The sequence below is a fragment of the Polistes canadensis genome, unplaced genomic scaffold (assembly GCF_001313835.1).
Source record: "Polistes canadensis isolate GaletaPanama2010 unplaced genomic scaffold, ASM131383v1 scaffold_25, whole genome shotgun sequence".
NCBI lineage: Eukaryota > Metazoa > Arthropoda > Insecta > Hymenoptera > Vespidae > Polistes > Polistes canadensis.
In genome coordinates this window covers 1,066,517-1,081,850 of record NW_014569572.1, presented here as the reverse complement: position 1 = coordinate 1,081,850, position 15,334 = coordinate 1,066,517, and positions in this window count along the sequence as shown.

The window sequence follows — 15,334 nt, the reverse complement described above, 5'->3', positions numbered from 1 at the left end:
TACATATATATAATATATATATATATATATATATATATATTATACATGTGTGAAAGATACACATGTATACACCTGATCGAACAAATAAATACAGACACTCTATATAAATGAAATCATATTCTAACTATATACATATATACATACAGACATACATACGTACAAACATACATACACACACGCACACAGACACAAATATTTACATACTTACATACATGGGTATGCGTATAAAAAACGTGAGTTGATATAACGGAGTCAAAGAACTTGCACGAGGGTGCATTTTAACTCATGTAAAATATATATATGAAAGAAAAGAAAGTAAAACAAAACAAAAAGAAACATGTAGAATAATATTCGATAGTTTAACATAAGAGAACACACATTCGTAATATTACTCCGTAACGAAATACACACGCGTTAATTTATACGTATGTAATCGATTGATATCACAGCATTTTTTTCATACTAACACGAAAGAAGAATAAACGAAACAAACAATAAAAAAAAAAAATAAAAAAAAACAAAAAAAAATAAAAGTAAATTAAATTCATCACACACACGCTCACAAGTATACGTAAATACTAGTGTGCGAATTACGCACACGTGGAACATACTAATTGTGGCCTTATCCGCACGAATACATATAGAGAGTAACTAACGTTTTACGATATTTAATATATATCGTATCGAATGATGCATAAAATAATACATATGAACGTCAGACACGAGATGATGATGGTGAAAAGTAAAAAATAAAAAATGAAAAAAAATATATATATATATATAAATAAATAAATAAATAAATAAATAAATATCCTGACGAAAATAAGTTACACTCGTCAATATGTTCTTACGGATCAACTCACATACTAATCGCCTTAAATTAGTAAAACAGATTATAAAAAAAGAGATTATTCTATATTCAGCGTATGACATACACTGTTACACACTGTAAAATTGATCAAATAAATGTAATTATTTACAAATGAAACAAAAACTCGGATTTTTTCAACGAGTTTTATGTTTATGTGTGCCATGGGAATATTTATTAGTAATCAACAACGAACAAATTATTATGATTTATTTCGGTAAGTTAATAATGTTTAAGTTTTTTTATCGTTCAAGGACTTGATATACATATATATATATATATGAAAATGTTGTGTTAAGTTGTTATTTAAAATTTTAGAAAAATATCATTTATAGATCGGTATGATATTGAAAATAATTTCACGTATTCTTTTATCAGATATGGATTATGAATTATCAACTAACGATAATCACATAAGATTCAAATCTGAACTATAATATCACAAATCTTTTTACGCGCCGATTAGTTCAATCCGATTCATGATAGATGGCAGGACGTTAATAAAGTTTTTTGCGCAATATAAAAAAATACACTAACAATATTATTTAATGATTAATATTAAATAGAACAATCGAATGAAATGACGTATCGAATGAAAACGTTAAACAAACAGATTTACATTATTTTAACATTTTTATGAATGAGAACGGAATCTCATGAATAAAAAATCACAAACGTATAGGACAATGATCTTTTATATAAATATAAATAAGAACGCAAACTTATCTATTAATATCAAATGAATGTAAACTAAATCTTAACACGACCGGTTATACATTTTTTTTCATTCATTCAACTTTATTGCTCGTATTAATTTCCATTTTATTCTCAACACAAGGATTATAATTATAAATATTATTTTATGAATTATTTAACCTCGTACTAAATAGATTATTATCTGCAAATTAATTGTAAGAAGTGTAACTCGTTTCGTAGACCGGTCAATTAACCGGTTACGGGGGAAAAGAAAAAATAAAAAGAAAATAAAAAACCAAGCTAAGCACATGGATAAAAATATTCGAGATGCATAATAGTGTGTGTTATATAAATAAAAGTAAAGAAACCAAACAAAAATTCTAAATCATAAAATGGAATACCGTACGCAACATATAAAAAAAACATACTGCGACACCATTTGCATATAAATGCAAAACAACAATTAAAATAATTATATAAACCATCCATAAAAAAGGAAAAAAAAAAAATAGAGATTTAGCGTCATTAAACAAAGAACTTTCTTTTAAAACAAAGAACGAGGATAAACAAAATGAATAATAATATATCGAGATGATCGAGAATGAAAAATCGATAAAGAGAAACTTAAAAATAAGGGAGGAAAAAGGAATAAAAATGGAAAAAGATTCGCTAATGGATGCACTTCGGCTATGCATCCATCCCACGTGCGAAAGAAAGAGAGAACGAGAAGGGGTAGGGCAGGAGGTAGGAAGGGGTGGGAGGGAGGGAGGGAAAGAAAGAAGAAAAAGAAGAAGAAGAAGGCAGTGCTCGGGGTAAAGCGAGGTCGATGGAAAGTGGCATAATCGCGGATGTGGATTGGCTCAAGGAGAGCACCAGGAGGAGATCCTTTACCTTACTTATGTAACGAACGAACGCGACCATGGTGTCTCGTGTCTTCGACCGCATCTCTTTAAGAGGAAAAGAGTATGAAAGAGTTAAATAAAGAGAGAGAGAGAGAGAGAGAGAGAGAGAGAGAGAAGGAAAGATATACCACCTCTCTTTTACACTCTTTCACCCTCCTCCCATTCCCACCAATCCATCCGCACTGTCCCTGAAAATCCCACTACTGCTTCTAACTTTTTCTCTGCCAAACTCTCCCCTCCCCTCCCCCCTTTTGTCCTTTTACCAATGCAAATCTCTTTTCGTATGTATGTATGGATGTATGTAGTTCCCTTTTTTCTTCTTCCCTTTCGTTTCTTCCCACGTTCGATGAACTAATTAATTAAATCGTAAATGTAATGTTGCAGAATATTCGCAATATTATCGAGCAATCTTTTATCGATCATTAAACACTAAATCTACCGATAATTTCATGAGTATCTTTTATTTATAGCGCATAATATTGGTCGTATATTAAATAATTGACAAAAAGTAAATTCATTTTTGTAGATATTAATAATTAATGTTTATTTGTTAATCAAAATATATTGATCGTTTGATAGATTCTTAGGGAGAAGTCTAATGTTAACAAAACTGAATACTATCTATCACTCTTTTTTTAATAAAAATTTTATTATTTATAATATTAGATGCACATGAGATTTATTCGTATTTATATTTGATTAATAAATTGAATATTTTAAGCATGATTTTGTAAAGCGTATTTAAACAATAGATATTATAATATTGCCAATATACATTAAGGTGTAATAAGAAAATACATTTCTAAAAATATTGGCATAAATATCATGACGAAAATGTAAAAAATAACAAAAAAAATGTATGTTAAATGCGTCCTCGTTAGCCTAGTCCTCAGATAATAAAAAAAAAATAAATACGAGTGAGTGCATTTTACCTAACCATGATGCATTCCGCGTAGGCGCGTGCCGAGGCGAGAAAAGCGATTTCCTTGAGCACTATCGCGAGAGTGAATATCCTGTAATTACATGTTACATACTCTTGTAAGAGTACAAAATCAATGCCAGGTTCAATGTCGAATGGATTCTCGAGAACGTCGGCAAAAGGAAATTCCTTCGACACGATGAAAAAGTGATACCCGTATCTCTACTTTTCGTTTCTACTCTTTTACATTTATTATTATTATTATTATTATTATACTTGTATTTTTTTTCCTTTCTTTTTTTTTTTTTTATACCGATCATCGATCTTATGGTCAATCGATTACGTTGATTGACAAAACGATAATCTTCTATCGCAATTATTGATTATATTTAACGAACAGGTTTTATAGTGACTGTTTAGTTTCGAATAAAAAAGATTAATTCGGATGAATTTTTATATATGTGTAGGGTGTTCAAAAATGTTGAAACTAAATTTATATTATACTAGGTATTAGAAAAGTTCATGTAAATATATTGTCGGATAATGTTTTATTGAAAAGAAATTCGCTTTAGAATTCGTTTTATTACAATATATCGAAAATGCATTTATTATTATTTTCAATATAGTTTGAAATATTTGAAAGTGTTTTACATTATCACAATAAAATATAAACATCTTTTAAAAGTATATATATGTATCTTATATTACATTTTCCGACGTAAATTTATACGAACGTTTTTTTTTTGATTTCATTTATTTGACCTCAATAATACGTAGTACGAGTTTGGTCCCAATCTTTTTGAACACTCCGTATATATAAAAAAATAATCGAAATGCGTGGAAACAAAATTGAAAGACCGGAATCGAAATTCGATTTGAAAATGATTTCTATTCCATCATTTTTTGGTTTATTTTTCATGAAAAAATTGTATTTGTTATTTTACAACATACCTTGTGCAAAACCTACAAATTGTTTCCTATCGTAGGATAAATACGATCCCTTTTGTTTCTTCTAAATTATTAAACAGATACTCTTAGATCAGACGCAAGAAGGACATACCTTAAACGTCTGAACCTGACTGAAAAAGAATTGTGGCCTTGGCCAGGAAGGAGATCGTAGGTATTTCTTGTCAAGACTCCTACGATCTAACAGACGTAACGTTACATCCTCGATAGTCCGGTTTATAATCTTGTAGGGTCCTACTTTTAACTATCCGACTAGTTTTTATTTAATTTCTTTTTCTTTTTTTGTTTCATCATTCCCCCTCGTTCTTTTTTCTCTTTTCATATTCGAAGGTTCCCACTAATCGTTTCTTATTTTACATTCGACAAATATCTTTTTTATTTCGAATAAACGAATTATTTAACGAAACAATTTTTTCGCACGGATATTTTTATTTTATTTTATTATCGTTACGTTTATATTAGTCGCTTATAGAATATCAATCAACATATATATATATAATCGTAGAGATCAATTTAAAGAAAATAAAAGTGAATTAAATTAACTCGTAAAAAGCTTAAGGAAGGAAGGAAGGAAGAAAAATAAAAAACAAACCTCGTGGTAGGACACACACAAAAAAAGAAGAAAGACTTAATGAATAATGAATTTACAGGTAGGTGTTACAATAGTGATCGATCGAAGGATAATTTCGACATCTTAAAATAAGGCTCTTCATTGTCGGAGGTCGTACGTCGGTTCAACGTTCGGGCCGTTTACCTGTAACCGACCTCGAATCTTTGGCCAATGACATCGCAGAAAGTAACATTAGCATTTTGTACGAGTCGTCTACGGAAGATAAAGGCTGTAAGCATGATCTTACGTTTATATAAATATATACATATGTACTGAACATATAATATATATATATAGAAAGACGTAAAGAGATGCGAAAGTGTTATTTCATATTATTATTAATCATTATAATACTTACCGGTATTTAATTTAGACAAATTTTTACGATTACAACGTGTTCGAAGAAGAATGAAAAAGCAAAAGAAAAAAAAAAGCAAACACGTAGAAGTTCTTTGCCCTCTCTGTAAAATGTAAAATTGAAACAAATAAAAAGAGAAAGGAAGATAAATAAGAAACTATGTAATGCGTTGAAAGAAAAAAAAAGAGAAAAAAAAAATATATATATATATATACATTATAAAAAGAAGAAATGACGTAAACTTCGAATCCTTCTTGCAAAAGGGCTGATTATTTATGCTACGACCTTCGACGCGGACAGGTGCGATACGGCTGGCTTGTACGTAATTCCGTCGCTTGTAAACATTTTATAACGCTATAAATATTAACCGCGGTACCCGTATTACCGTACACATTTGCGTACATAAATACATACCTTTTATGTAACGAGACTCTTGTTGATGCGAATTTCGAGCGTTTTCGAAAGGAAGAAGAGTTGGGATCCAGTTATAACACGATGGATCCTAATAAATCGCGCGTAAGATTTTTAATAATAAAAAATCGATACAAGAAGATACTCCATAATTTTCGCGAGTAAACCGTCAATGAGAATGTTAATTAATTATTACGATATATTATAACTCGAAAAGAAAAAAGAACAAAAAAAAAAGAAGAAGTAAAAGAAATAATGAATAATGTATCGGAGTTATCCTGAAAGTTCCAAAAACAAATTCGTGTGTATCAATATTTTTCTTTTTTTCTTTCTATATATCAATTTATAAATCTTTTTTCCTTAAGGATCACAATCAGCGAGGATTAAAAAAAATTAAATCAAAAAACATAAATTATATTATATATTATTTTCTTAACAACGAACACAATCGTGAAAGTTGTTTTTCGTATTAATTCTTCTCGAAATTTAGACGAGTGCAACCAAAAACACCCAAGGGGAACACAAGATAAAATAGTATAATAGTTAGATGAAGAGAATAAGAATAAGAAGAAGAATTGAGAGGGAAAAGGGAGAGGGATAGACGGACGTGGGTAGAAGAGTAGAGAAGAACAAGAAGAAGAAGAAGAAGAGGAGGAGGTGGAAGAGAAGAAGGTGGCAATAGCAACGGCAGTAGTGGGGTGTGGAGGGGTGGGAGGTGGCAGGAAGAAGGACGAAGACGTGGTGAGAAGAGGTGAGGTGGGGCGAAGGTGAAAACGGTAGAGGGGGGTTTAGGGGGGTTTACGGGGAGACTTATGGGGGGGCTTATGGGGGCTTAGGGGAAAGGGAGACGACCGGCAAGTCGAAAGAAGACACAAGTTCATATCCAAGCGAGATGTGGGACGATGTCCCAGAGTAACCTCCATCAAGGATGGACTTCCATCCAGCGTCGCGACCGGGACGTAACTATACATCCGCACCTTTCCTCTCACCGGTTATGCGAGCCCGGATAGTCTTCCTGTAGCGAACGTCGGCCCCGATCAACAACCATCGACTAACTCGGATTGACTTCGTCGCGGAAAAGCGTGCAAACTTCATTCGATTATCCATTATCTTTATTATTTGCGTATGCAAACACGAATGCATGAATATATATCTGTATATGTAATATCAACGTTTAATCTTTTCACTGATGTTATCAAGAATATTATTATTATTATTTGTCGTATAGATTTATTATCATTTTGAAAGTCTCACTTTTTTCTTATGTTGAAAATAATTGCTTGATCATTAAAGTTTATCATCGATAAGATTCTTATTTTGTTATCGTTGTTATTTAACAATGATTTATGAGTATAATATTGTTAACGATAAATATATTACGATTCTTCGTATATCATTGATAATTATATTTTGCTAAATGATATTCTTTTGTAATATTAACGATTATTGAAAGTGCGTTGATGATGATTTGTTGTAAAGTTCAAGGTAAACTATATATATATATATATATCTTGTGAAATCCTTCGATGATTCGAAAGAAAGTGTTTCTTGTTTTTTGGTTTAAATAGAGGTATACACACACACACGATGGGTATTATGAGTCATGAGGTATGATAAACGATTCAGTTTTACGTAGAAATTTGATGACCGAAATGTATAGATAAATGGAAAGGAAAAAGCTTTCGTTTTCAAGGAAGTTCTTTATTTGTTTGCGACCTCTTTGGAGGAAACGATTCCTAGATCTCAGTTGTTAGATCCGTTGGTGCATTTGAAGTGACTTTGCTTGTTGAGAAAGTTCGCAGAATGGACGAGAGACCGTATATAGTTGTTACGTGCTGCGTTGGTGCTCCTGTGCCTGCACCACGTCACACAACTTCGCCTTAACCCAGTGCCAGTGGCAGTTGCCCATGGAACGGCTCCGCTTTTTGGGTCTAGGTCTGAAGAGGGCGTTCACCCTGTGTGCCTGTGCTGTTGTTAACACACTTAGCATACCGTAGAACGTACGTGGCCGTCAGTTGAACCAAGCACGACCTCTCTTCTTACAAACCTAACGTTGGTCGTCCCTCCACCTTGCATCTTTCAAATAACGAAAAGAAAGAAAGAAAGAAAGAATGAAATGAAGGGACAGAGAGAGAAAACAAATTATAAAGTAATCCGAATGATCGTTGTTCCTTTCCTCAGCACCCAATCAACCCCTTTTCGCGAAACTCACCTTGTTTCTTAACTTTGATCAATTTCTGGATAATCTTTTGTAATAAAATATATGATTGAAATCAATACAAATGACAAGTGTAAATTCATTGTCAGCCAATAAACTTTACTATTTCTAAATATTGATATCTTTTTAAAATGATGACAATATAATTTTAATAACGCGTATAGTGTACCGATCTATAGAAAAATAAAAGAGATTCTTCTTAGCGTATCTGGAAACTTCACTTTTTTTCTTTCCCAACTTTAACAAATGTTTCCATTTAATAAATTAGCAAATCTTTTTCAAATGTGACGGACATATAGGTATATACCAATACATAGGTACTAAGTGTAATAGAGTGCACGATCGCTTTCCGCCTTTCTCTCCGTTCTTGTTCCTAATCCAAGGAAAAAAGAAAAAAAATATGGCACGAGTTCCGTGATCGAGTACAGGCGGATCTTAGAAAAGAAAAGAAAATAAAAGAAATAAAATGAAACGAAAAGAAAAATTCTCTCTTGTTAGACGTATTATACTCAGGGTAGAATAACACACACACACACACACACACATAAATATATATATATATATATTTATCTTCTTTTATTCTCTCTTGTTATTTTTCGAACATGATCGGAATTATCGCACGATCGCGTAATCAAGCGTTATTCGAGGGCGACAACGACGAGATCGGGGGAAAATTAGCATTTTGATTGGCAACGTGCGGGAAGAACGTTCTCCTCCCGTGGTGGTGAGCCGTTCAGAGAGGAACGTTCTTTCGGGTCTAGGTCTCTCAAGGGCATTCACCCTGCTCACGTTGGTAACACACTTAGCAACGTAGCGCGTATGCGAATCGAGTTTGCCAACTCGCTTGCGGAATATTTTTCGATACTTTTTATTCTTTAATTTATTACGCGAATGATTTTTTTTGTTCTCTCTTATTAAATCATTATTTGGATATTTTTTGTTATTCTTGTCTTTTTCCATACGATTATCTCTCTTTCTCTTTATTTTGATCTTACAATTAGAACTGTTCTTTATATTTTCACCGTTTAAAAGACGAAATTCACTCTCCTCCCTCGACGAGTAAATACAGTTAGATTCCTACGTACATATAATACTTTCCTTGACGTCGAGCGGAAAAGTTTCGTAAACGTAATCAGGATAAAATGACGACGGCGTATTACCGTTAGCATTCAAGGTGATTGCTACCGCGAGTCTGAGAGAAGGGAAACAACAAACGTTAGTTTTATTTAATAGAAATGAATCTTAATCAAATGAGATTATTAAATAAAGAAGATTTATATATTTAAAAATATACTTTCACGAACGTTTATATTAGATCGAATTGGAAGGAAAATCTTCAAACTTTATTAGTGTATTTTACACGTAAATTTATTTCCTTTTCAATTTATAACAATATTAATTAATATAATCATTGAATTGTTTTTCCTTTTTTTTTTTAAACAAAAACTTCAAAAATATCTTATCATTTATTTCTAAAATAATTTCTATTTCGTCTACGAAGTATGCACGTTGATACTTCCGATTGATATTCGTACTTTTTAAAAAAATAATAAATATTAAGATGAACCAAAAGTTGTTTCAAATGTGATGCAATTTGTCGAAATCAACAAATGAAATATTCATTTAAAAACGCACGAATTTTTGATTCATCCTGTGATATTATTCTACTATATTTTTGTAATAATTATTAACTATATCTTATTATATAAAACATTTTATTAAACGAAAAGAATATTACAAATTTTTCTATTTCATCCCTCTTGGGTTAAAGAAACAAAAATATCATCGATTAAAATCAACGTACATAGAAATAGAAAAAGGAAGAAACGAAGGTGGAGGAGAAGAATGAATACAATGAGACGAATCGGTCACGAGACACGCCCGTTGTTGCATCGAACGTGTGTCTTATCGAACGCATAGAGTTATAGGTTTCGTATAGGAATAAACTTGTAAAATGCACATCGCGACCGTCACCAAGAGAATGATGAGGAGGAGTATAGGAGGAGGCAAAGAAGAAGAAGAAGAAGAAGGAAGAAGAAGGAGGTGATAAAGGTGGACGTGGAGGAGGTGGTGGAGGTGGTGGAGGTGGTGAAGGTGGTGGAGGAGGAGGAAGTCAGCTCGAGTAGGCTCTACTCTCTCGTCGCGTATGCGTGTCGCATATAGAGGCTGCACTTCTTCTTGCACATGCACGCTGAGCGAGCTCACGAACGCTCGGCCGTTCAGGAACTGCGATGCGTGACCTAGTGCCGTTGCAACGTTCTACCTTAAAACTAGGTCTTCCTCGTTCCCAACTAAGTCTGCGGGGAAAAAGCTTATAGAACGTTCGCGAGAGAGTACATCGTGCATCTAGCCACGACCTTCCATCATCGAATTCGTCTTGACTAAAACCTATTTCTCTTAAGCTTTCCTTTCAAATCTATAGTTAAACCTTTACTATCTATACTAATGATATTAATGATGATCCCCTAGACAAAAGATTTTCATTTCTTTCTAATACTTATTTTGTCATTCGAATGTTTATTAATGAAATATTGTATTAGAAATATTGTAGAATCATTTCTTTTTCATTTTTTTTCTTCTTCTTCTTTCTTTTGGCAAGTTGAAATTTAATTACATGCAATTTACTGATTTTTTGTTTTTGGTAATGTTAAATTTTTTTTTTTTTTTTTTTTATAGATATCTCGACGTTTATTTATATTAACAAGAATTATTATTAATAGAAAATTAAAAATTGGTCAATTCTTTTTGACAAATACAAGATTTAATACGTTTGCGTCGTTAATCGACAATGTCAAATAAATCAGGATCTTTTTTCGTTTTTGCAATATTATTGTCAATCTTATTAAAATATTCTTAAAATATAAATCTACGTAATATTTATAAAAATGATGTAATCTCGCTCGTTATTGGCAAGTCAAATAAATCAAGATAATTTCATCGTTCACATATTGACTGGTAAATATATTAAAGAAGAAGAAAAAGAAGAATTTTTAATACTTTAACGTCCTTGTCTCTTAATGACGTTATCTGCGTATAAGAAGAAGAAGAAGAAGAAGAAGGAAAAAAAAAAGAAATAATGTCAAGAATTCATGCAAAGCATCCGAAATTTGTTATTACGTAATTCGCATCATTCTCGTAAGCGTCGTAGGCCAGTGAACGAACGTCCGACATTCGTTCGATCAAAGTAAAGAAACGATCCGTTAGAAACGGATTTGTTTTCGGTCACGATAATACGTGCGAGCTCACGAACCTACGTAGGTAGGTAGGTAGAGATACCTGCGTAGAGCGAAACGGTGAGGGTCAATGCCACCTATACGGAGCAGTATACTTTGCCGACTTTCCGTATACGTTCAAAGCATCGCCTGAGATTCGTGCGCCTAACAGGTGCCGATAAAAACGAATGTGTCACGAGAGTTTCATTTTCAAAGCGGAATCGATCGATAGATCCATCCATCGATCGTACGAACGAACGAACGATGTCTCCAATGATCTTTCTGATCACCTCGTTCAAATTTATCTTCCGTTATTTCCCATAGTAAAAGAAGAACAACTAAAAAAATAACACGAATCATCCCCTCTTGTCACGCCTACAAATAAAAAGAAAAATAATTAAGAGAATAAAAGGAATAGAAAGTAAAAGAATAAGAGGAAAAGGTACGTCATTTATCTTTTTCATTTTTCGAATCATTATTTTAAGATATATCATCTAATATTGTAAATTTCTTCGAACTAAAGCATATCTGGAGCGAAGAAATTGCGAGAAAAATAAAATGATAGAACAACGTAAGAAAACAAATAGAGACAAGGATAATATGATTAAATTATCCGAGTAATTAGAAAAAAAAAATGAAAATAATTAAAAAACTAAATAATAAAAATATAAACTATCTATCTTAATGAAAGAAAGGAATCAGAGATTTATTCGTCGTCGTCGTCGTTGTCCTCGGGAGTCGATCGAAGGTTCGCACGTGAGCGATGATTTGCCGTTGGCCGTGGTGGAAGAAGGCGGGGGAGGTAAAGAGGGAAGAGAAGGCCTCGAGGAAGCAGAGCGGTCATCGACCCCTGAAAATACTCTTACGCATTATGTGCCACTTCACTTCCGAGCCCGAGCCCGAACGTTCTCCTGTGTTGCTCGGTTTCAACCAAACCACCGCTCGTTCACATCACTTCCTTCTGTCTTATTCTTCTTCGTTACGTTACGTTACAGCTACACCATAGGCATTCCACCATGGTGAAGGATGTTCCATCTATCTCATTTTTACTCTCTACCATTATTTCTTTCTTCATTTAATCCTTCCCTTCCCTTCCCTTTACCTTCCCACCCCATCCACCTACTCTCCCTTTTTCCTTTGGGTCCGACCAACCCAAACAACAACCTATCATCGACGACTTTGGCCATAACCGAAGATAACAGTAATCCATTCACCTAAGTCAGACATTGAGACATTGAGTCAGGAACGTAACGCTCGAATTATCAGAGTACCCTAACTCTCAGCTCTTATCAAAGATTTACTCGAACTGACGCAATGGTTTCGATGTTGATAATGATGTCTGCCCATTGTCAATAGAGTGTTCACCAATTCTTATTTATCAATCGTTAGATTAAGTTAGTGTTTCGTAAAGTTTTCTTTTATTTCACTATTTATTTACTCATCAATGCAAAATCATCATCCCGCATATCGCCCAATCGGTCTCATCGTACTTTAAATCCAACTTATTTTGTGTCTTTTTTTATTTTTTTCTTGGGAGATTTGTATTTTATTTATCGGCAAAGATTTCATTTAAATATTGTAAGAGTGGGATAACTGGATTCATTGTTTGAGTTATTGTTCTTTTGGAGCATCGAGAAAATTGTGAAATATTGTCTCTTTTACACGAGAAGATTTTTCGCTTGCAGCGAAAAAGGAATTCTTTTTTTTTTAAAAGGGAAGAAAGGAAAAAAAAGAAATCCAAGAGAAATATCTAAAGACCGATTAAGATTTTGCTTTGAAGTCGAGAATGATTGATTGTTCGCGTGCTTTCTTAATTAGCAAAAATTTGATTAACCAAAAGTCCCAGCCATTGACGATCGGTCACTCGTGCAACGTGCAGTTTTGTCACTGCACATTGTTGCAGCGACCCATTTAATAGGAGTACCATTGCGGAAAACAAGCCCTTTATATAATATAATATATTGCACGTCGTTGGATTCATTTTTTTTATAAGCTAGTAAAAATATGCAGTTCCGTTTTGAAAAAAAAATACGGTGACCTTAATATTGTGAAAAAACAATGACCTTGACAAGAAACAATTCGGCCCATCATTATATCGGCGTCTTCGAACGGAATAATTTTTTTACCCCTACCCCTCGGACAGTTTTTTCTATCGTACGAAATAAACGAGATAATTTAGGTGATCGAGTTAAGTGAAAGATCTTGCTTGTACAATCTAAAAATTATGTAGTATTATACTTGTAATATATAACCGAAAAAAAAAAAAAGAAAAAGAAAAAGAAATAGATAAGAATCTTCCGTGGAAAAGAGGAATGACGTTGATGATGTTTAAGTGATGGCGGCTATAGGAATTTCGAATGAAAATCACGTTCACGGAATCGGTAGGAGAGAAAGGAAAGGAAAGGAAAGGAAAAGAGAGAAAAGATGGTCGATTTCCCTCGGTCTCTCGTCGGTGTAAAAGACGAAGAAGCGCAAAGTAAGACACGGCCAGAGAGATGGCCGCCATTGTGAGTTCGTTAACCCTCCGATGAAAATGCTCTTACATCGGTGTTGCGTGCGCGATTCCGTCGGGATGCACTAGTTTACTTAAGCTCGTCTCTCCTCCCACCCACCCCTCTTTTTCTTCGCCAATAGAAATAGCTATGAAAAAACAGTCAAGCAAAAAGGAACGTACCAATGTCGTAGTTTTTGATCCTACACACACACACACACACACTTGTATTAGGTTCAAACCGAATGAACAAAAAAAGAAGTAAAGTTTAACGTAGTAATAATTCGTTCCATTAGAAAATTTATTTAATTCGACCTAAGATCGGTGACACGAACAAGAACGATAGTTAGATTCTGCAGTTGTAGAAATGAAAAAATAAAAATAACAGCAACGTACTCGTAAAATAGCATTTTCTTTCCTCTTCTTCTTCTTCTTCTTCTTCTTTTTCTTCGTGTTTCTCTTCCGTTTTGCTTTTAGGACACCGCGAATGGTAATTATCCATGATACCGTATTAACGAGATATAAGTTACGGATAGTACGCATTGTTTCTCGATAAAATCGTCGATAATTAACACCGATCTAGAATATTCTCTAGTCACGCGATAAAAGTAATTATTTTATTTTAATATTGTTACATTGTGTCATCGTTAAATTGTATTCGTACGATTCATACCCACCCCCTATCATTTCACTTTCAAAAAACAAAACAATCCGGATGAAAATAAATGGGGGAAAGGATTAATTTCGAATGATGCATTAAAAGTTTTTCTATTTGATTGATAAATAAAGAAAACAAAAGAAAAAAGGAAGAAGGGGTACAGGGTGTTTAACAGTACAAATGCGAAGGTAAAAATTAAATTTATGCGTCATGATTCATGGTAAGATGATAAAAGTATGGATTTTATTTAGTGCACAGGATGATGACGGTGACAACGACGATGACGACGACAACAACGAAGCTTAGTTAAGTATTGCGAATGTAAGAGTGGTTCGACGTCGAGAGGTCAGTAACCAGCAAGCAAGCGATCGCTTCGTTTCGTTTCGTTTCGTTTCGTTCCGTTCCGTTCCGGTTAGCCGAGCCGCGGCACGGCACTTTGGCCGCTAGAACCGCACGCGGAAAGAACGGGGACCATTCCGCAAACTTGGATTTTTCATTAAACAAATTATTACCAATATAAATAGAAAATTCACAGAAAGAAAATTGAAGAAGAAGAAGAAGAAATTATTGTCGTTCGTAACCAATGCAAAAAAAAAAAACAAAAAACCATTACATTAGTTTTATTGGTTTGAATAAAAATGATATGATACTTTTTCCCTTTACAGTATTTCAAATTTTTAATAAACGGATGAAGATCCATGTCCTGATCTATAAAACAGGAACCAGTTTGGATTAGAATCGTTTGTAAAAGAGATCCTAAGGATTTTCCAGATATTTATTAACATAAGTAGAAAGAATTTATATTTCGATTATCGTAAAAATTCCCTAGTTTATTCTTTATTTCTTTTTTTTTGGGGGGGTGGGGAGGTGAATTTATTTCGGTGAAATAAAAAAAAAAGAGAAAGAGAGAAAAAAAGAAAAGAAATAATAGGTGTGTGTGTGTAATTTCTCGCGTCCCTGAAATTCACTCGTAACCTTCGACGTAACGATCACGTTCGGTGGACGGTAAAGCACGATTACGACTT